The sequence below is a fragment of the Salmo salar genome, unplaced genomic scaffold (assembly GCF_905237065.1).
Source record: "Salmo salar unplaced genomic scaffold, Ssal_v3.1, whole genome shotgun sequence".
Classification (NCBI taxonomy): Eukaryota; Metazoa; Chordata; class Actinopteri; order Salmoniformes; family Salmonidae; genus Salmo; species Salmo salar.
Window position 1 is genome coordinate 174186 of NW_025548802.1, and position 16982 is coordinate 191167.

General features: G+C 42.6%; 1 pseudogene; it reads right to left on the bottom strand.

The window, feature by feature from the left end:
* Window positions 1-1473: 1473 nt before the first annotated feature.
* On the bottom strand, window positions 1474-16793 carry LOC106606019 (sodium-dependent neutral amino acid transporter B(0)AT1-like; annotated as a pseudogene).
* Between the last annotated feature and the right edge of the window lie 189 nt (window positions 16794-16982).

The window sequence follows — 16982 nt, forward strand, 5'->3', positions numbered from 1 at the left end:
ATGGCATAAGAATTATTATAAACTGGGTGGTTTGAGCCCTGAATGCTGATTAGGCATTGTATGGTGCCTAAGAACAACCCTTAGCCGTGGAATATTGGCCAAATACCACACCCCCTCGGGCCTTATTGCTTAAATATACCATCTGCACACTTATCTCAAGAGGGCAGCCTCCCAACTCACCCATGTGGACTCTGTACAGCACATCCATGGTCAGACCAGTCACTACCATCTATTGGCTCTCAGGCCTGACAGCAGTATCCATTCATATTGAAATGGCATCATATTAGAATCAATCGTGCAATCAACTCCGTCAAATAAGTTGAAATGTATTAGGAAATATTTAGTTGGAGGATGGCCATGCTACCCTTTTAGAAACAACAACCTGAACCTAAACCCTCGTTAGAGATCAAGCTAATACAGAGTAGCAAAAGCAGTGGAGATTCATAAAAAACTACAGCAAGAAATAATGAGAACTACATTTGAAGAGGAGTAATTTATGACTTCCGTTGAATAGCTAACTCTGCCCTCTAGTGCTGCAGAATGAAAGTATGCCCTCAGAACAGCCTCAATTCCCTGGGGCATGGAATCCTACAAGGTGTCGAAAGCGTTCCACAGGGATGCTGGCCCATGTTAACTTAAATGCTTCCCACAGTTGTGTCAAGTTGGCTGGAAGTTCTTTGGGTGGTGGACTATTCTTGATACACAGGGGAAACTGTTGAGTGTGAAAAACCCAGCAGCGTTGGAGTTCTTGACACAAACCGGTGCGCCTGACACATACTACCATACCCCGTTCAAAGGCACTTAAATATTTTGTCTTGCCCATTGACCCTCTGAATGGCACACGTACTCAATCCATGTCTCAAGGCATAAAAATCCTTCTTTAACCTGTCGCCTCGCCTTCATCTACACTGAGTTGGAGTGGATTTAACAAGTGACATGAAAAAAGGATCATGTCTTTCACCTGGTCAGTCTACGTCATGGAAAGAGCAGGTGTTCTTAATGTTTTGTACACTCAGTGTATGTTAAGTATTATGTTTACCAATAGATGGCAGTATTGACTCAATATGTAGTTTGCTTCCCACTTTCCGTAGCCCTTTAATGTCTGCTATAACCTCAAGAGACCTCAGGTAGCTAATGCCAGCTACATTCCTCTAATGTTATTCTAAGTTACAATGAAATACTAAAATGTACTTACATGTCCGGAGTCCTCGATCTAAGAAGCATCCTCAGATAATACAGTTTTCATTCATAGACATTTCAGTTTACAAGATATACAGCAATACTATGCTAAAAATATCTCAGTAAGATTCAAGTCAAATCACAATTTAAAGTCACAACACACTTTACAGAATGAAAGAAATGAAATAAATAATCATGAATAAATAAAAACAGTACATACGTTTATGAAAATGAATAAACGTTAAAGGCTTTGTATTTATGAAGTTTTTATTGGTGGGGAGTTATTACGGGTAATCAGGTACAGGATGTACCATCCTGAGCCTTGTCGTTCATGTCAATTTGGTTAGAGACTGTTTTGAGCTCTTGCTGTTCAGACTTCTATCTCTCTTCCTCCGTAAACATTTGAAGAGAGCAGTGCCAGGCACAGCTAGACTGGGTATCCCTGCCAGGATAAAGATTATCACATAGATCCAGGCTGGATAGGGCTTCTCCTCCAATGTAGGGAAGTTTTCCTGTAACGGAAGATGAATGGTATAAGGCTTTTAGTATGTCCGTGTTGTCACTGTAATGTACAGTACTGTACCATATGGAGATTATGTGACTAGTGGAGCTATACATGTAAATATAGGCATATGGAAAATCTTTGTTTGTGAGTAGTATGTTAAGAGGCCTGAAAACAAATGACAGCAACATTTATGTGTTGCAATTTGAATGTTTTGATTTCAACAGATTTATAGACTTGACAGAGCAAAAACCGTACCGATTCAGGATTCCAGGTTTTATATAGGAGCGTTTCGGTGACTTTAGTGATAAGGTAGAACACAAAGATGACAAACATGATGGCGGGGCTGACAAATCTCCATGTGATCTGCCAGAAGAAGTTGGGCTTGTGGCCGATCATGAACTTTATATCATCGTTGAACCTGGCACAGAGAGAGACACACAAAACAATTGTCATTATACAGTACCAGTCAAAAGTCTGGACACACCTACTCATTCAAGGGTTTTTCTTTATTTTTACTACTTTCTACAATGTAGAATAATAGTGAAGACGTAAAAGCCATAAAATAACACATATGGAATCATGTAGTAACCAAAAACGTGTTAAAAATATATTTTATATTTTACATTCTTCAAAGTAGCCACCCTTTGCCTTGATGACAGCTTTGCACACTCTTGGCATTCTCTCAACCAGCTTCATGAGGAATGTTTTTCCAACAGTCTTGAAGGAGTTCCCACATATGCTGAGCACTTGTTGGCTGCTTTTCCTTCACTCTGCGGTCCAACTCATCCCAAACCATCTCAATTGGGTTGAGGTCGGGTGATTGTGGAGGCCAGGTCATCTGATGCATACTACCTCAATTGGCCCAACCAAGCAGTGCCCCCGCACATTGGCTAACCGGGCTATCTGCATTGTGTTCCGCCACCCACCATCTGCCAAACCCTCTTTTACGCTACTGCTACTCTCTGTTTATCATATATGCATAGTCACATTAACCATATCTACATGTACATAATACCTCAATCAGCCCGACTAACCGGTGCCTGTATATAGCCTCGCTACTGTTATAGCCTCACTACTGTATATAGCCTCACTGCTGTTATTTTTCACTGTCTTTTTACTATAGTTTTTATTTATTTCTTTACTTACTTACCTATTGTTCACCTAATACCTTTCTTGCACTGTTGGTTAGAGCCTGTAAGTAAGCATTTCACTGTAAGGTCTACACCTGTTGTATTCAACGCACGTGACAAATAAACTTTGATTTGATTTGATGTAATGTTTCGAACTCAACCCCCATCTCACAGAATGAATGTATTACTCACCTATCAATACCATAGAGGTACACAACCCCGACCATCTCACAGAATGCAATGATCAGCAGAGGAATGGACCCAACAAAGCTGTCAAAGAGGGACAGCCAGTAGTTCCCTGAGCCTTGGACAAATATCAGTCCAACAATGCAGCAGAGGACACATGTTATCCCTGTAACAGAATAAAGAACATGAGTTAAAGATATTTAACAAAGAGGCTTCAATCTCTCAACATTGGAAAAAATAGGTCTGGATTTCTCTTGTCCAGAAAAGACTGGCCATAGGGCAGTTCGGGCAAATGACAGATAGGCTGGTCCATCTTTAGACCAGCGGGGGTTTTGGTCGAAGTAAATTAATGGTGTGTTGCCTGAGCTGATGTCCAGTCCCAGTCTGTCCCAACTCTTGTCTCACCTGTGGTGGCCTCTTTCGACCAACTTTTTGGGGAAAACCCCAGGTCCTGAAGTGGTACAAGAACTCCTTCGATGTTGCCAAACATGGAGGACAGGCCGAGACAGAAGAGCATGATGAAGAACAAGACTGACCAAACAGGAGATACAGGCATCTTAGTGATGGCCTCTGTGAACACGATAAAGGCCAGACCAGTTCCTTCAACCCCCTGTAGCAAGACACATAGAGAAGGAGAGGAATTAGAGCCTGTTTTAAATAACATTGTGTTACTACACTGTATAGGACTAGAATATTCAGTGTATAGTTCCCTTTGGGATTGCCATTGCCATATAGTCAAGCTAAAATAATATTCTTATATTGTCAGTATTTATACGATGAAATTAAAAGCATGTGGAGCATGTACGTAAGAGACCTTAGCTAGTTTTAAAACTCTGGTTTCCCATTTTACAGATTAGGCCTACTGCTGGACTAAAAAGCACTTTCAATGGAGAATCTCATTGAGCATGCTTTTTAGTCCGGGACTCTGATTAATCTGTGTCTGGGAAACCAGCCTAAATCATACCTCGCTGAGGAAAGTGTTCAAGTCACAGGTCTTCAAGTTGAGTCCCTGAATGACTTCTGGATGTGTTCCATTGAGACTCTGGAGAACCTGATCATAGTTGCTTTCAGTGGCGTTTCCCTCGGGGAGATCAAATGTATTCACCAGTGCCAGGATATTTCTACAGAATCATTGTGGAAAATTAGTTGGCGTCATGGTAACTTTCGTGGTAACATTACATCTAACTATGTCACATCGGCTATTATACTGTCATATCGGATGTAGGGGGCATGTTAGGTACATTTAGGGTTGCAAAATTTCCCGATTTTACAGAAATCGTGGTTGGAGGATTCCCAGATGTCCTGCTTATCCCATCCTGATTCCATGACTCTTCCAACTGGGATTTCTGAAAAACCTGGGAATTTTGGGAAAGGTGGCGAATTTTGGCAACTGTACTCATATCATATCGGATGCAGTGAGTACTGTAGTAGGAACATGTCATCTACAGAGGCGGGTAGATTCCTACCCGCCAAGACAGTTGTCAAATCTCTCTGTGGCTCTGAAACCAATGATGGTGTAGATGACTGTTGCAGCGTAGACGGGGTGAAGCCATTGGCGGCAGAGATGATCACTGCATCCTGTTCACAGTTGTTACTGGGGATCAAAAACAACAACGTCCTGCTCAAATCAAATCAAATCAAATGTTATTGGTCACATACACATGGTTAGCAGATGTTAATGCGAATGTAGCAAAATGCTTGTGCTTCTAGTTCTGACCATGCAGTAATATCTAACAAGTAATCTAACAATTTCACAACAACTACCTTATATACTGTACACAAGTGTAAAGGAATGAATAAGAATGTGTACTGTCATGGCGTTGCCGTGTTGGTGAGGTTTATGACCCCCATAAATATCTTCCCCCTTTCCTCTCTCTACTCTACAGATGTGACTGTTGGAAAGCCCTTTGTTAACATAGAGAGAGTCTGGTAGCGTCAAAAGGGTGGGGAACAGACCCTATTTCGGTAATCCAACCAGCTGAAAATATGCGTTGGTACTTAAAGAATATGATGTCAGATCACTTGTCGTCTGAGACATTGTTACTGATGATAGGATGACATAAAATGTATCTTGGAAAGTCTAGTCAGATTCACATGGAATTGTTGTGCAATTTAAATGTTTAAATATGAAACTATTTGTGAAAAGATGAAATGTAATTTTAGCTTGTAAATGAGAGAATGGTTTTCATAAAGTAAAAACTCTGCTCACTCAGTGCCCAAGTGAACAGACATTGGTTGTAAACTATGAAACACGCCCTTCTCTCCCACCACTACATAAGCCCCTTTACGAAAATGTAACTTTGTTGTTCCCGAGGACATGGGGACTGCTGTCCATACGTTAAAAGGGCTAATATCAACTACAGAACTAAGCCAACCTCAGCGTGAGCTCTGGTTGAGAATGTTTGAGCGACAATAAACTAACGAAATTAGCATCGTGTTCCCGGTGGCGTGAGGACTGCTGTCCATACCTTAAAAGGGTGAATTTCAGCGTGGAGGTGGCGATCGACACGCGGAAGGATGAATTTCGATTATACCAGCCAGAATATAGCATAAGTGTATGGTTGGCAGCCTGGTATGAACTTTGAACTCTTATTCCCTAAAGAAGAGATACCTCCTAGCCGTTGAGTTAGCAGCTGCGGCTGTAGCGTGGGCTAGGAAAGGACGAGACAAAGTATTTGATCTACCACACGACAGCGGTACTACACGTATCCACTTTACCACCAGACATTCTTCAGAGGACAAGAGGTCCCTGCTGGGCAACCCAGCCTTCCATCTACGACCAATCTATCGAGCGCAGCTCAGAGTAAATATTTCTTGCATTTTCCTTTTCCAAGTGGGCGGTTATTTAGAATGCATAAGATTACAATAGCATAGCTTCACGAGGTCTGATAGCGACCCAAACCTTTTGTTCCTCAGTCTTCCCGCGCTTTCATTCAAGCCCAACCCCCTTTCTTTGTGTAACCGGCCGTCATATCGGTTCCGTCCACTAAGGACGTTTTCTTGTATGACATAATTAGTAATCAATGTATGATCCATCCTGTGTATATGTAATTCTGTGTGATTATTTAGAAAATAAATAATTAAACCAAATGTTGTATTGCTGATTCAACTTGTTAGCCAGGGTTTGTGAAGATAACCAAGAATTTCCGGCGTTCAGATGAGACTGAATACGGTGACAATTAATGATTGACTACTTTTGGGGTAAAAGATTACCAGGTCTTTAAGAGTTTATTCAGAAGATAACAGGTCTATTAACATTCTTTCTAGATAATTACATTTACATGATTAGTTTAATCAGGTAATATTAATTACAGAGATATTATTTTATAAAATAGCATGTCATATCACTTAATCTGGCATAGCAAAGACACAACAGTACATATAAATATATGGATGAGCGATGGCTGTGCGGCATAGGCAAGATGCAGTAGATGCTATAGAGTACAGTATATACATATGAGATGAGTAATGTATGGTATGTAAACATTATATAAAGTGACATTGTTTAAAGTGACTAGTGATACATTTATTACATATAATATTTTATTATTAAAGTGGCTAGAGATTTGAGTCAGTATGTTGGCACAACCACTCAATGTTAGTGATGGCTGTTTAACAGTCTGATGGCCTTGAGAAAGAAGCTGTTTTTCAGTCTCTCGGTCCCAGCTTTGATGCACCTGTACTGACCTCGCCTTCTGGATGATAGTGGGGTGAACAGGCGGTGGCTCGTGTGGTTGTTGTCCTTGATGATATTTTTGTCCTTCCTGTGACATCGGGTGGTGTAGGTGTCCTGGAGGGCAGGTAGTTTGCCCCGATGATGTGTTGTGCAGACTTCACTACCCTCTGGAGAGCCTTACGGTTGTGGGCGGAGCAGTTGCCATACCAGGCGGTGATACAGTCTGACCCGATGCTCTTGATTGTGCATCTCTAAAAGTTTGTGAGTGTTTTTCGGTGACAAGCCAAATTTCTTCAGCCTCCTGAAGAAATGCTGTCTGTGTGGGTGGACCATTTCAGTTTTGTTTGTGATGTGTGCGCGAGGAACTTAAAACTTTCCACCTTCTCCATTACTGTCCCATCGATGTGGATAGGGGGGTGCTCCCTCTGCTGTTTCCTGAAGTCGGCGATCATCTCCTTTGTTTTGTTGACTTTGGGTGTGGGGTTATTTTCCTGACACCACACTCCTAGGGCCCTCACCTCCTCCCCTGTAGGCCGTCTTGTCGTTGTTGGTAATCAAGCCTACCACTGTAGTGTCATCTGCAAACTTGATGATTGAGTTGGGGGCGTGCATGCCCGCGCAGTCATGGGTGAACAGGGAGTACAGGAGAGGGCTGAGAACGCACCCTTGTGGGGCCTTAGTGTTGAAGATCAGCGGGATGGAGATGTTGTTTCCTACCCTCACCACCTGGGGCGTCCCATCAGAAAGTCCAGGACCCAGTTGCACAGGGCGGGATCGAGACCCAGGTGCTGAGACTGAGCCTGTCCTAATATGGACACCATAGCGCTCTATTTTAGCACAGTTGTGCGTGCTTTATAACGCAATTCAAAAGTGTCCCAATACAACATAGTAAACCACTTTTTTCTAAAATATATAACACATTGATTAAACAATAGTAGTTTAGATGGATGATTGTGACTTACTCCCACAGAGTTGTAGCTGGAAAAAGAGATGGAGTCCGCCAAATGCTATGGAGAAGGAATAGAACACCTGAGCACCTGCATCCAGCCAGGTAGTTGGGTTGGTCAGCTCTGTCAGCTGGGACAACACAGCGTTTTGTTACATGAATCACATTTACCTGATTTATATATGACCTATTTATCTGATATCATTTCAGGGATGGGTTTGTATTTCTTTTAGTGTGAGTTTTTTGTGAAGTGTAGCGTTGTCCCAAATGGCATCCTATTCCCTGTATAGTGCACTACTTTTAACCAGGGCCCATATGGCTGTAGTCAAAAGTAGTACACTATATGAGAATAGGTTGCCATTTGGACCCCAACACTTGACTTACGTCTGGGGTGAAGAGAAACACGACTCCACTCAAAGAGCCTTTCAAAGTCAGACCTCTGATCAGGAAAATGCTCAACACGACGTGGGGTAGCGTTGAGGTGATATACACAGCCTATGATGAGAGGGTAGACAGTGATTTCACTATATCTTTATTTGTATTCGCAATCACTGAGACATGATACATAAAACTTCCTTTATACTATTTTATTTGTCCATTTGTCCATTTTCATCCATTGTTATTGGTCATAATTGGATATAGATGTGAACGTTAACATGTAGTCCTGGTCTCAGATAGATTGAGCTGCTCTACCTTCCCAGTGGTCTCGATGCCTCGGATGATGCAGATATAGAGCACGGCCCAGGCACTGACCAGACACAGCACCATCCACCACTGTAGACCCCGTTCTCACCGATGTCTGGGGTGGTGTTCAGGGTCTCTCTGTACCAGAAGTAATCCACCGGGGAGCTCTGCTCACACTCTGACACCAGGCCTGGGACATTTAGGTAAAGAATTTACAAATAATACATTATTATAATTAGACATACACGACTGGATGATTCATACATAGGTTGCATCCCAAACAGCACACTATTCCCTAGTGCAATACTTTCGACCCGGGCCAATAGAGCTCTGGTCAAAAGTATTACACTATAGGGAATAGGGTGGCATTTAGGATGCAGACAATGTTCAGCCATAGTACATGTAGAGTATCTTCAGATTCCATAATAAATGTACTTCTTCCTTGTAATGTAGCTGTCATCCTGAGTGTGAAGCATGTTTATCAGGGTTGAGGTCAATTCCATTTCAATTCAATTAATTAAATCAGAAAGTAAACTAACATTTTTCTCAGTTCTCCTCTATGAAATATCTGTTGGCTTTCTGAATTTGCTGAATTTTAAATGGAATTGACCCCTGACTCCATAATGTCTCAAATACTATACAGTACATCTGCTACTCTCGGTTGTCATCTATGCATAGTCACTTTAATAAGTCTACCTACATGTACATACTACCTCAACTAACCGGTGCCCCCACACATTGAGTCTGGAGTGGCACCCCCCTGTATATAGTCTTGCTATTGTTATTTTACTGCTGCTCTTTAATTACTTGTCACTTTTATCTCTTATTCTTATACGTATTTTTTTTAACTGCATTGTTGGTTAGGGGCTTGTAAGTAAGCATTTCACTGTAAGGTCTACACCGGTTGTATTCGGCACATGTGTCTAATACAATTTGATTTGATTTGATTTCTCATTTTTACCAGTCTTGCATGGAGACTGTGTCTGTACTGAACTCTTACCTGTTAGATTGTAATTGAGGGGACACTGGCTCCAAGGCAGCGTCTCTTGGAAGGAGTTAAACAAGTACCACATCACCCAGGCCATGATGGTGTTGTAGTACAGGCTGATCATCAAAGAAACAAACATGGACGCTATGCCTGGCAAGAACACAGAGCAGTGAGTCCATGATGACTTAAGGTTTATTGAAGCATCACGTGTAGCTCTGGTCCCGGGGCGTTTCTCTGCTGCTTACATGCAGCAAACTGCACGTTATGTATTTGCCCTGGACCAGAGATAGGGAAAGTGTTGCTTACCAACTCCAGCTAAGTAAGGATGAATTGTTGACCACACGCCTAAACTGCCTTTCCTTAGACGTTGACCAATAGCAAACTCCAGATGGAGCAGGGGAACACCTTCTAGAACCAGTAGGATCAGGAAAGGAATCATGAATGCACCTGAGAACAAAGGGGCCACAATCAAAGCTCTTAAATCATTGGTACATATCCATGACTCTTAGTGACATCTCATGACATACAGACACCTGCAGATGTAATGGAGTGTATATTACAAGTCTTCTGTATCATATATAGGGGTGGCAGGTAGCCAAGTGGTTCGAGCGTTGGGCCATTAACCGAAAGGTTGCTGGATCGAATCCCCGAGCTGATAAGGTAAGAATCTGTCGTTCTGCCCCTGAACAAGGCAGTTAACCCACTGTTCCCCGATAGGCTGTCATTCTAAATAATAATTTGTTCTTAACTGACTTGCTTAGTTAAATAAAGGTTCAAATTTAAATATGAAACACCTGTACTGGGGTATGGATAAAAACAGGGCTCATAGATACACATACCTGTCTATGTAAACATACTGCCAAAAAAAGGATAGAAACAGATGGAGAGAAACAATAAAACCACTTGGGAATCACATAACACTGATGTCCTTTTAAGGAGACAAGTCAATACACCTGTTGCAGGCAGGAATGGCTGAAGTAAAGGATTTACTGTGGCACGGGATAGTGATGGTGTTGGTGGTTCAATGTGCAAGTGATTCTCCCTCAGTTCACAACAAACACTTCTCAAGGCTTTCCTGTCCATTATCAATCTTCAGTAGATAACAGTCTTTATCTGCCTTAACAGTCCTTATGTGTCATTCTGGCACTTGTAGTCAAACGGTTTCCATAGAACGTGATGGGATGTAACCGTAAGTCCATTTAGGCACCTCTCTGTATTTAGATAAGATAAGAGCAGAAGTGTTTCATTCTATTTATCACACTGGGTGGATTTTACTGGGCTACAGCACCCTATCTACCCTGGGTCGGCACAAGAGAACACATGCTGTAGTTACAGCCCTCATTATCCCAGTGTATAACCATTAGAAATAGTCTTCTCAATGTTTGCCAACAATACAGTAGATGGCTATACAGTGTCTTCAGAAAGTATTCACACCCCTTGACTTTTTCCACATTTCGTTGTGTTACAGTCTGAATTTAAAATGGATTCAATTGAGACGTTGTGTCCGTGGCCTACACACAATACCTCATCATGTCAAAGTGGAATTATGTTTTGTGAAATTCTTACAAATGAATAAAAAATGAAAAGCTGAAAATGTAAGTATTCAACCCCTTTGTTATGGCAAGCCTAAATAAGTTCAGGAGTAAAAATGTGCTTAACAAGTCACAATAAGTTGCATGGACTCTACAGTAAAGTGTTTTACATTATTTTTTAATGACTACCTCATCTCTGTACCCCACACATACCTTTATCTATAAGGTTCCTCAGTCAAGCAGTGAATTTCAAAAACAGATCCAACTACATAGACCAGCGACTTTTTCCAATATCTTGCAAAGAAGGGCAACTATTGGTAGAAGGATACAAAAAAAGCAGACATTGAATATTCCTTTGAGCATGGTGAAGTTATTAATTACACTTTGGATGGTGTATCAGTACACCCAGTCACTACAAATATGTAGGTGTCCTTCCTAAATCAGTTGCCGGAGAGGAAGGAAACCGCTCAGGGATTTTACCATGAGGCCAATGGACTTTAACCCTCCTGCTGGGTTCCGGTCGAATTTGACAGATTTACAAGGTTTCTCTCTGAAAATGTAGTTCATTTAATCTGATTGTCATAAGGTTCCATGACTTTGTCCACACAGGGCATCTGAACACACAAAATACATTTTGGGTGTTTTATTTAACTTTTGTACACCTGTGGTGTTCCCGGTCAAAAATGACCGGTCATTAGAAATGAATGGGTGAGACTACAATTAGTGTATAAAATTGAGTTCAAGCACATGCCCATTCATCAGATGGACACACTTCCTCTCCCAGACCCCCACATGCACGTGTGTTTGAACACACACACACACACACACACACACACACACACACACACACACACACACACACACACACACACACACACACACACACACACACACACACACACACACACCTCACTCCCCTTCTTGGCTTCCATGGCAACCCCCACAGGAACCTTTCCCCAATAGAATCTTTCCCCCACGGGAACCACACCTGTTGGTATTCTCACAAACAATCTCAACATTGTTTCAATAATATTTATAACTTTTCTCGCAGCTCTGGTATATAAAGCTTTTTTTGAGGCCTTGCTCACAATTCATTCTGTGGCAGCACAATGACCAAACAATATACTGTATGTGAGGCTCTTGATCATATCTTTGATCATGACACTGGTGAGGAGGAGAGAGTCCTTGTTAAACTTTGACACAAAGTAGTCTGTGATAAATAGCACAATATGTTTCATCTGAGTATTTGTTATAGTCAAAATAATCCATACATTATGCTTTTTCTACTCAAAAACTAGTTGTATGAGCTCAGGTCAATGAGGCCAACAGGCCATAAATAGCAAATAGAAGTTCAAAACTTGTAATGTTCACAAGAACTTAAGTTGATAAAAGATCTAACACAACATTAGGTGATAATGTATGTATTATTATGGATTTATAATCAGCTATAATGGGGCGGTCATTTTGGACCGGGAACACAGAATGAATTAACATGAAACGAACTCAACAGGAGGGTTATTAAAACAGTTACAGAGTTTAATGGCTGTGATATAAGAAAATTGAGGATGGATCAACAACATTGTAGTCATTCCACAATACTAAACTAATTTACAGAGTTAAAAGGAAGCCTGTATAGAACAAAAAATATTCCGAAACATGCATCCTTTATGAAATAAAGCACTAAAGTAATAATGCAAAAAATTTGAATGAACTTTATGTCCTGAATACATAGTGTTATGTTTGGGACAAATCCAACACAACACATCCCTGAATACCACTCTTCATATTTTCAAGCATGGTGGTGGCTGCATCATGGTATGGGTATGCTTGTCATCGACTGGGGAGATTTATAGGATAAAACGAAACCTAATAGAACTAAGCACAGGCCAAATCCTAGAGGAAAACCTGGTTCAGTTTGCTTTCCAACAGACACTGGGAGACGTTCACCTTTCAGCAGGCCAATAACCTTAAACACAAGGCCAAATATACACTGGAGTTGTTTACCAAGACGACGTTCAATGTTCCTGAGTGGGCTAGTTACAGATTTTACTTAAATCAGCTTGAAGATCTATGGCAAGACTTGAAAATGGCTGTCTAGCAATGATCAACAACCAACTTGAGTTAGAAGAATGTTAAAAATAATAATGTGCAAATATTGTACAATCCAGGTGTGCAAAGCTTTAAAAGACTTACCCAGAAAGACTCACAGCTGTAATTGCTGCCAAAGGTGATTCTAACATGTATTGACTCAGGGGTGTGAATACTTTTCTAAAATGTATATTTCAACACATTTGCAAACATTTCTAAAAACATGTTTTCACTTTGTCATTATGGGGTATTGTGTGTAGATTGTGAATAGTGAATTCAAATAAATATAATTGAATTCAGGCTGTAACACAACAAAATGTGGAATAAATCAAGGGGTATGAATACTTTCTGAAGGCACTGTAGCATCATGTGTTTGGCGACATGGGCAAAGTGCAAATTAATAACTAAATTAATACTAACTGACAATCAGTTAGGTATTTTTCCTGGGATCTATCTATAGACTCCAGGCATGTCCTCTCCATCAGTCATTGACAAGTCAATATGACTGGAGGTGTGATGTAAATCAAGCTTTAACACCTATACAAGGCCTGTCAGCATAAGTAGTAGTAATAAGTTACTACATTAGCTAATGAAATGCAGTGTTTGTGGTGCTGGAGCCTACATAGACACAGCTCACCATGGAGCCTCCATAGAGACAGATCACCATGGAGCCTCCATAGAGACAGATCACCATGGAGCCTCCATAGAGACAGCTCACCATGGAGCCTACATAGACACAGATCACCATGGAGCCTCCATAGAGACAGATCACCATGGAGCCTCCGTAGAGACAGATCACCACGGAGCCTCCACAGAGACAGATCACCATGGAGCCTCCACAGAGACAGATCACCATGGAGCCTCCACAGAGACAGATCACCATGGAGCCTCCGTAGAGACAGATCACCATGGAGCCTCCGTAGAGACAGATCACCATGGAGCCTCCGTAGAGACAGATCACCACGGAGCCTCCATAGAGACAGATCACCACGGAGCCTCCATAGAGACAGATCACCATGGAGCCTCCATAGAGACAGATCACCATGGAGCCTCCATAGAGACAGATCACCATGGAGCCTCCATAGAGACAGATCACCATGGAGCCTACATAGAGACAGATCACCATGGAGCCTACATAGAGACAGATCACCATGGAGCCTCCATAGAGACAGATCACCATGGAGCCTCCATAGAGACAGATCACCACGGAGCCTCCATAGAGACAGATCACCACGGAGCCTCCATAGAGACAGATCACCACGGAGCCTCCATAGAGACAGATCACCATGGAGCCTCCATAGAGACAGATCACCATGGAGCCTCCATAGAGACAGATCACCATGGAGCCTCCATAGAGACAGATCACCACGGAGCCTCCACAGAGACAGATCACCATGGAGCCTCCACAGAGACAGATCACCATGGAGCCTCCACAGAGACAGATCACCATGGAGCCTCCATAGAGACAGATCACCATGGTTAGACTACCGTAAATTCCGGACAATAAGCCGCAACTTTTTTCCCAGCTTTGAACATCGCGGCTTAAACAATGACGCGGCTAATATATGGATTTTTCTCGCTTTCAATTTTTTTTTTTTTTAAAACACATTTTGTGACGTGCTCAGTTTTTTGGCGGCATGAAGCTTTCATTAGACCAATGAAATAGCCGAACGGGTTAAGGTCAAACAACTTTTTTGTTTACTGTTTAGATTAAATCGAGCACTCTCGAACTTCCCATCGTTCTGATTACGGTAGTCATTTTGTCACCCTCATCATGGCAAAGACACGGAGAAATGCATATGATGCAGCTTTCAAGTTGAAGGCGATTTATCTGGCTGTTGGAAAAGGAAATAGAGCTGCTGCACGGGAGCTTGGTCTTAATGAGTCGATGATAAGACGTTGGAAACAGCAGCGTGAGGAATTGACTCAGTGCAAAAAGACAACTAAAGCTTACTGCTAATTTTGTATTTTTTGTTACAAGCCATGTTTCGTTAAAGCCTATTTATTTTTGTTACAAGCCGTGTTTCGTTAAAGCCTATTTATTTTTGTTACAAGCCGTGTTTCGTTAAAGCCTGTGTAAAGTTCATTTGTTTCAATGTACCGGTAGGCACCTGCGACTTATAGACATGTGCGGCTTATTTATGTTCAAAATAATATTTTTTTTTTAATTCAGTGGGTGCGGCTTATATTCAGGTGCGCTTAATAGTCCGGAGATTACGGTACACATAAACTAGTGACATAAACAGCAGACATGTTTTTCACTGTTCTCATTAGTTCTGTGTTTTTATTGTATTGTAAGTACACTTAATGTACCTGAGAACAGTGGAACAATGTGTGCAATGTGTAATTAGAATATGGGTTAAACTGCACCTACAATAATAAGAACACTGTAAAGTAAAGCAAAATCAGTATTTTCCCACGGTCACCAAATACAGATTGTTCATCACGCAAATCAGATAAGTACATGAGCTTTCCTATACAAGTGATCCCATCCAACCCCATCCAACCACACCACAACACAACCCATTCAACCCATCCAACCACACCACAGCCCATCCAACCCCATCCAACCACACCACACCACAGCACAACCCATTCAACCCATCCAACCACACCACAGCCCATCCAACCCCATCCAACCACATCACACTACAGCACAACCCATTCAACCCATCCAACCACACCACAGCCCATCCAACCACACCACACCACAGCACATCCCATTCAACCCATCCAACCACACCACAGCCCATCAAACCACACCACACCACAGCACAACCCATTCAACCCATCCAACCACACCACAGCCCATCCAACCACACCACACCACAGCACAGCCCATTCAACCCATCCAACCACACCACAGCCCATCCAACCACACCACACCACAGCACAACCCATTCAACCCATCCAACCACACCACAGCCCATCCAACCACACCACACCACAGCACATCCCATTCAACCCATCCAACCACACCACACCACAGCACAACCCATTCAACCCATCCAACCACACCACAGCCCATCCAACCACACCACACCACAGCACATCCCATTCAACCCATCCAACCACACCACACCACAGCACAACCCATTCAACCCATCCAACCACACCACAGCCCATCCAACCACACCACACCACAGCACATCCCATTCAACCCATCCAACCACACCACACCACAGCACAACCCATTCAATCCATCCAACCACACCACAGCCCATTCAACCACACCACACCACACCACAGCACATCCCATTCAACCCATCCAACCATACCACTGCCCATCCAACCCCATCCAACCACACACCACACCACAGCACAACCCATCCAACCCTTCCAACCCCATCCAATCCCATCCAACCACACCACACCATAGCCCATCTAACCCCATCCAACCACACCACAAACCATCCAACCCCATCCAATTCCATCCAACCACACCACAGCCCATCCAACCACACCATACCCCATCCAACCACACCACACCACAGCCAACCCCATTCAACCACACCCCATCCAACCCCACCACAGCACTACAACACCTACCTCCCCCATGACTCTGGCAAAGGTAAGGGAATCTCCATACGTTCCCCAGCCCCACACAGAACCCCACGCAGGTGAGCATGTATTGGGTCTTGTTGTCCCATTTGGGCCTGTCTCCACTCCCAGCCTCTTCCGTCTCCAGCTTGTCCAGCTCCTCATGGGACAGGATCCTGTCTTCCAGGCCTGGGTTGGGCAGCTGTAGTCTCATGGTTCCTCCAGTGTAGATGGCCAGGTTCAGCAGTGTGACAGGGGAGAGCTGATTTATAGGTTACTGGTAGCTGGTACACTAGCTGAGGTGTGGAAAAACTGGTTGCCAACTTTGCAAAACAGCCTTTCAACTGAACTTGTTTTAGTAGATGATTGCTTTACCAAGCTGAAGAGTGACACGTGAAGTTATCTTGTCAAGTGTGACTCAACCAAAACAACACGTTCAACAATAATTGATATATTATCTGAGAGGGAGGTGTCAGGGATGCACAGAGCCATCCTGTATCTCTTTGCATATCCTACTGTGCACTCTTT